This window comes from Venturia canescens, chromosome 5 (assembly GCF_019457755.1).
Source record: "Venturia canescens isolate UGA chromosome 5, ASM1945775v1, whole genome shotgun sequence".
In the NCBI taxonomy this organism is placed as follows: Eukaryota; Metazoa; Arthropoda; class Insecta; order Hymenoptera; family Ichneumonidae; genus Venturia; species Venturia canescens.
In genome coordinates this window covers 3723484-3730428 of record NC_057425.1, presented here as the reverse complement: position 1 = coordinate 3730428, position 6945 = coordinate 3723484, and the positions used below count along the sequence as shown (strand labels likewise).

Here is a 6945-nt window from a genome sequence, read left to right as displayed (position 1 = left end):
ATTTAATTTTGGTTTGAATCAAATTTAATGATAAGCGAAAAATCAAATAATCAAAATGAATTGAAATCGTGATCCTGGGATGAGTAACGAGGCGCAATTTTGAAGCGAACGAGGCGGACGTTCAATGTGCTAGAAACGAAATGATTGGCTGACAGAGTTATCGGGAGAGAATTCTTCCTATGATAATTTTGACGAATCACCTTTTTACACCAACCACCGAGCAGACACTTAGCATGTTCCCCGAAGATCTATCGGTGTGACTTTACAAAGTAGAAGTTGCACATGTGTCAAGCAGCGGCGTATAAATATAAGCGTGCACTAACGCCAAGGCTCAAAACGTTTCTCATATCAGTGAAAGACACTACTGTATTACCTCGGATCATAAAATCGTCGAAAAAATAAGTTTCTCCAGTGATCAAAGTAAAAGTATAACATCCGCTCAAAATGTTGAAGGTAAGTGGACACGATAAAGTAGTGCAATAATTATATTTAAAAAACATATGTTTATAGTGATTTCCCGTTCTCGAAAAACTTTATGCAAAATATCGACAAATTTTTTTTTTTAAAGTAATGTTTTTTGTAATTCGTGAATGATCGTTCCCATCATCGGTCGAGTGTTTACCCTGATAACTGTTATAAAATAACTATTTATTGTTACGAAAGTTATGAAAAATAATAAGATGTTTTTGTTGAAATTTTTCAAATGCGTGGTGCCATGCATTCGACTGATGCGACTGACACGAAAATGTCAAATCCCGTGCGGCACAGTGACAAATTCATATATAGTAAATCGATAAGAATGAAGAGTAGAAAAAAAGGAAATCCATTTTATTGTTGTTTGCAGTTTTACGTCACGGTGCTGTTGATCGCAGTGGTGATGATTTGTCAAGTAATGACGTTGGCGGAAATCAAGCCCCGAACCAGCGACTCGGGCAATGATGGTTGCAACAACAACTGTAACGATACGCCACGAAAAATATAGCGGCAAATCTTCCAAGACAATCAGCGGCTAAACTATTCATATTTCATCAGAGAGTCCAATTAATTATCCAACATTCGAAAGCAAAATGGCTACCGGGAGGTTTATACGAGGGTTGCAGGACGATGAACACGATCGATTTATGCACATACGGTGAACGCCTTTGGGATCATTAAACTGCACCTTCATCGCAAGAGTCTCAATTCTATTAAACGACTGATTGCTAGCAACACGACTTGAAATTGTCATTATTATCATTCTCAACACATCATATTAAAATGTAGATCAGGCCAAATTTTTCATCCCTCGATGAAAAGTTAATTGCGTTTTTTTTCGTCATTTTGTGTATTTGACTATTAATTATAAGAAGAGCTATCAATGAAAACAACTTGATTTTCTGTTAATTACTGATTTTCCGTTAATTTACCCACGCAATGTTTCAAAAAATAAATTCAGCTGCTCTCCCATTTTTCAGCATACTTACTTGGCCGACTCGCGTATTCGATACCATTCATCCTCCCTTCCCTCTTTCTTTCTCTTTCTTCCTCCAGCCTGGATGTACCTCCATGCATTTAATTATAAACGTCAGTTATGCGCTAAACTCGTGGGAGCTTATCGCGTGTAACTTACATGCATGTATATATGCATGCGAGTACACAGTCGTTTCAAACCATTTCTGGGTGCACATTTCCTGTCCACGACTGATGGACATCGACCGATACATTCTACATTGTAAAACGGGTTGCGGCGAAATATTTGAAGGAGCGTAAAGAGCCCGTGAAACGCAACGAAACCGAAACCGTTTCGCATCTCACTCACGAGACATTCGCGGAATTCCCGATACACTCGCTCCACGTGCTCGCATTGAGCAACGTGCATTAATTTATCTCTCGGTAGCACATATCGTTCGATCCATTAGGATACATGAACTGCAAAGGGAGGTTTAGAATAACTGCAACACACTCAACTCACAATTTATTCATGCGGTGAATACTGAAAAATTGAGAGTTGAATAAAAACTCCTACGTCGTCATGCCTTAGGAAATTTTTTCGTGAAATCGTCTGTGACAGTTGTCGCATGAACATTTTTGGATATGCTAATAATGAAATGTGCTGCTTATCGCGATAAGGTGCTGATGGCCTGATAATAATTCGTTCCTCCAATTCTCCAACAGTCTTTCTTATCTCACCATATTTATAATTGTCAAAGAAGGCTCCGGACTCGTCTCTGTAGAACTATTTTCTATATTCCCACCTCCCAGTGCTAGTTTATTTGAAACACTCACAAGAACAAATTCACGCGGAGGTAGCAATGGAATGAAATCGCTAATAACCGTCCCTAATTTTAGCGACAATTTTATTTCAGCACCTGAGAAGTGTTTCATCCTATGAAGCAAATCCCTTGAAAAACCTTTTGAGACGAAGGGGAATGTCGAGAAATTTGAGGCAGTCAAAACAGAGCAAATTCGAATGATTCTCTGGCACGCTAAGTCAGGTGGTTTGCGATTATTGTACGATGATCTGTCACGACGTCCAACAACCGAGTGAAGTTAACGTCAGACATTTCACCAGCAGTGTTACCATTGTATGTATATTCGGACAGCTGGACAACGGAAGCTAAAACACTGCGGACAAACGTTCCACAGACATGTGCAGTTGAATGGACGCCACGAATAAGATTCATTTGGATATCTATTCCTCTTTCAACGATCCTTCCCCCACCGCGCGATTATCCTCGTCTTACGCAATATGCATCATGATATATATGTGCGAATAAGTACATTCTGCAAGTGTATATATCTTTGAGGCTCATCCAGGGCGAGACGCGTCCAAAACGTGGCATAGATTTACGAGGCACCTGCGACCACTCGAGTCTTTGCATTCACACACACGATTCTCAGTCTTATCACACGGCATATTTTATTTTAGAGTAGCATATTTTATGAGCAAACGAATGTTGAAGAGAGTGAAAGGAGAGAAGCATGGATTCTTGGATGCGGAGCAATACGGCTGGGCCCCAATGAATTTAACGATCGTAATGAGGCTCATTGTTACTGGGGCATCGAACTCCAGATGGGATGGAGGGGAGAAAAAAGTTTTTTCCAATCCATTGGATGGGTGTGTGACTTTTGGTTCCCCTGACGCTGGAACTTTGTCTTTAAAATTATTCATTTATGTAACTATTCGACAGAATGAGGAAAAAAATTAACTCACCGTGAAATGGACGACTGTGCCGAAAAACGAGACGCTTTTTTACATAATCCAATCGGCGGATCTGTATTTTTGAGCTCGATCAACACGAGTTCAACATCTTCGAGTCAAGGTTCCACTCCAGTGAGTGACAATTCATTGAATTATGGAGTTACTTGGCGCTTTGGATAGTGTCATAATTTCGAATCTCTCTGCTGGCGCTCTCGGTAGTTGGCTCACGAGCTCGTAAATCGAGATGTCTATTTGATGAGTAAATGCGCACGCGTTTTCATTAGTCACACCGATATAAAGGATCGAGAATAAGCTTGAGATAAATTCACTGGCGCGGAGTGTAGACGAGAGGAGAAACGAGTCAGCACGAGCCACTTTATACCGGAGGAATGCTCGAATCATTCTCCCCAGTTCCCCGATCGCTCCTCCAAAATCTACGATCGTTCCGAGAGCGTTTCGTTGATCAGTGATACAAGGATTCCCGTGGACCCCGGGGCACCGTGTCGCATCTCAGTTTCACTATGCACACAGCTCTGTCGACTCTTCTCCACGTTGCTGCTCCTCGCTGCTTGAGAGATCTCTCATAATAAAAAGTATTCTCTGGCTCAGCGCGGCTCCGAAACATGCTCATACGATTTCTGTTTCCGTATACGTCAACGTTCGAGTGATAAAAATTGATAGAATCGTTTATTTTGAGTATCCCTTCACGTCCATTGGTCGTTGGATTCAACCGTGTCAATTTCTTGGAGTTATTTTTCCTCGACTATATACACGAGAGAATCGGGTGTCCAATCAGCTCCAATGAAGTTTTCCTGAAGAGCAAATTCAGGCTCGGAGGAAAAGCATGAGTTTTACGAAATCGGGCGTTTCGTCGCATGTTCAATGCCACGAAACTTAAGATATCCCGGCATTATCTTCGACATCAATATTATTATAGCTGCGTAGATAAAATTCTACACGCTTTTTGAAATAAATTATCGATACCGAAACGTCAATTCAGTTTGCTGTAGGAAAATATTATTGATCGTATTCGGAAGCGATAATTCTGAAAACATAAGTTCAATGGCGGCCTTCGATATATCAAGTTACTTCACATGTGTCACTTATTTTTCTAAATATTACGCTGTTTTTATTTTGAGGAAAATCGCATACCCGGGGAATCGTATTTTATGGGCGTCTCAATTGGATCGATATTTACTCTCTAATTAACGATACTTTATTAATTAACTTTAAATTAATGTCAGAGTTATTTATTCGAAATTGTAAATGCATTTTTTCAACTTATCTTTTGGCGAATGAAATTACAAGCCGTTAATTAATCGGGGATCCATCACCGACTGAATCCGAAATTTCATTCGTCCCTGGTCTAAATACTATAGTTTTTTATGCAAAAAATCGCATTACAGAGCGCAAAGGGAAAACACAACGGGAAATGGATCAAGAAAAATGTATTAATAAAAAAACAGAAAGCTATGACAGGAATGGGCTAAGAAAAAATGAAATGCCGAAATAAACAAATGTGAATGCTCATTACCAATTTCGTTTAATCTTTAACGTAATATATATCTTTATTACTAGTAAGACAATCGTCTCGAATTTTTTCCCAAACCTTCATTACATGCTTCATTCTTATCGTGTACGTTTTTCATAAACTTCGTAAGAAGAATTCATTCCTTATATGGAAAGATAAACGATTTTTTTACGCATAGTCCCTATGCCCCTGTGTATTTTTCTTCGTATTTTTTTGATACGATACTTTTGTCTCAATAACCAATAAGACGCACTCTTTCAAATTGGATATGCGTGTCAGTCGACTTCACATTCAAACATTGTGTAAATTTCAAGACGTTCTTTAAGGAGTTTCGGTACAGGCAATACAATGTTGCCATGCTAAACCATGCTAAAAACATAAAAAATTTCAAAAAGTTTAGAATTTTATAAAATTTGGTGAACATATTCTTTAGTGCCAAATTTGGCAATACAAATTTTTTAAGATTTTTCTTCTACACAGTTATCGAGTAATTGATCACTAAAGTTCACGTGTATAAGCATAGCGTTTTCATATATATAGGTATACATTCCGGGCATAAGAAATCTGCTTTAATGCGTAATTACTCGATAACTAAGTAGAAGAAAATTTTGAAAAAAATTGTGTTTTTGCACTTGATGTTGAATAACATTATCACCAAGTTTGATCAATTTCTTAATATTTAGACTTTTGTACCGAAACTCCTTAAAAAATCGTTTCGTGCACCTTACGTGAAATGTATATTTGTCGATCTATTCTGCAAGTGCGGTCAAAGTGGTCCACTCTTAAAAAGAATAAGGAATAATTCAAGTGCCAAGGTCATTTTTTCACCTGGTAACGAAGGTGTGGAATCATCTTGTAATGCCTACTTTAAGATGCTTCAGTAAAACATTTTATTATCCTGTCTCCTCCCCTCCTTTCTTTCTTTTCTTTGCTCTTTCTCTTTGAATCCCTTGTCCTTATTCCCAGCCAGAGTATCTTGTGCATAAGAATCGTTCTTTAGTATCGATCTCTTTCGGTCGATTTGGAGGGTCATAAATATCGAACTTCGTGGGATAGTAATGCCAGACTCGCGTGGGGTCTTGGAGCAAAGACGCGGGTCTTGTTCTCCTCCGAGTGGTATAGCGATTGCTTATTTACTTAGTTATTTCTGCATGTGGACATTCGAATGTGAGTAAAACAGAACGAAGATAAGAGCGGAGTATTGATCCTTGCTGCGGGACATGACTGGCCAGAAATATGTCCTGCAATAATCAGGTACAAGATTTGCGGTACTTATTTATCTAGATATATATCAAATTTGAGAAAGTGATCTGAGATATCGTCCCTGCGTTGGATCATGAGTGATTGATCACGCGAAACTAGTGTTTTCGGAGCTCGAAATTCACTCCTAAAACACTGCGTAAAGAGGAAAATGGAAAAAAAAAAAAAAAAAAAAAAAAATTGCCGGATCGAGCCCATTAACCTTGCGACGACAGACGATAACGTTGAATTCGGTGTTTGATCAGATGTTAAAAGCTTGGAGACCATGTCTGAGTATGTCTCTATTTTGTTTGATCATATTCCGAGGATCGATGTCGCGTCTATGGGAGACGAATCAATTTACCGAATATAAAAATATGTATTTCATCTTCGTTATTATTGGTTCCAACGTTTTGTCTTAATTTCCCGTTGGAATATTCATTTCCGAAGCGCCCGACGAGCTTGCTTTCTCAGCTACTTCTGTGTCTGACATCGATTAATATCAAATAACATGAATGTGCACGAGAAAAATTTAACTTTTGCCAAATGAATTCTACAATTATTTCTATCAAGAACAAGAACTTATGTTTCACGTGATGAGTTCGTTTACTTTGCTTCGTTGGCACGAATTTCTCAAACGTTTTCAAGCATCTAAAATTTTTCGAATGTTGTCGAGCTCTCTTAAATAATTTCGTGATCGAAATTGAACGATGCGCAATCCGATCAAAATAAAAAACACAATTATTATGAGAACCTCTTGTGGAACAAACTACTTTTTTTTTTAAGCTTATCTTCAATCGTACAAATGTTTTCGCATGTGGGATCCAGCCACATTTTCGTCTCAACTATCCTGCTAAATATCGATTGAGAAATTTTGTTTTTTCGTCTCACGTATCCGAACAGAAACCTCTGTTACATACTGACCATTACTTTTCCGGCGCAATAGAAAAGAAAAAAGTGATAAAAAGAATAATATTTTTTAACGTAGTACGCC

General features: G+C 38.4%; 1 long non-coding RNA gene across 1 annotated transcript; it reads left to right on the top strand.

Moving 5' to 3' along the window:
* The first annotated feature begins 273 nt into the window (after window positions 1-273).
* On the top strand, window positions 274-1446 carry LOC122411030 (uncharacterized). The gene is made up of 2 exons (XR_006261057.1): window positions 274-453; window positions 845-1446. It is a non-coding gene; the product is annotated as an uncharacterized lncRNA (long non-coding RNA).
* Window positions 1447-6945: the final 5499 nt, after the last annotated feature.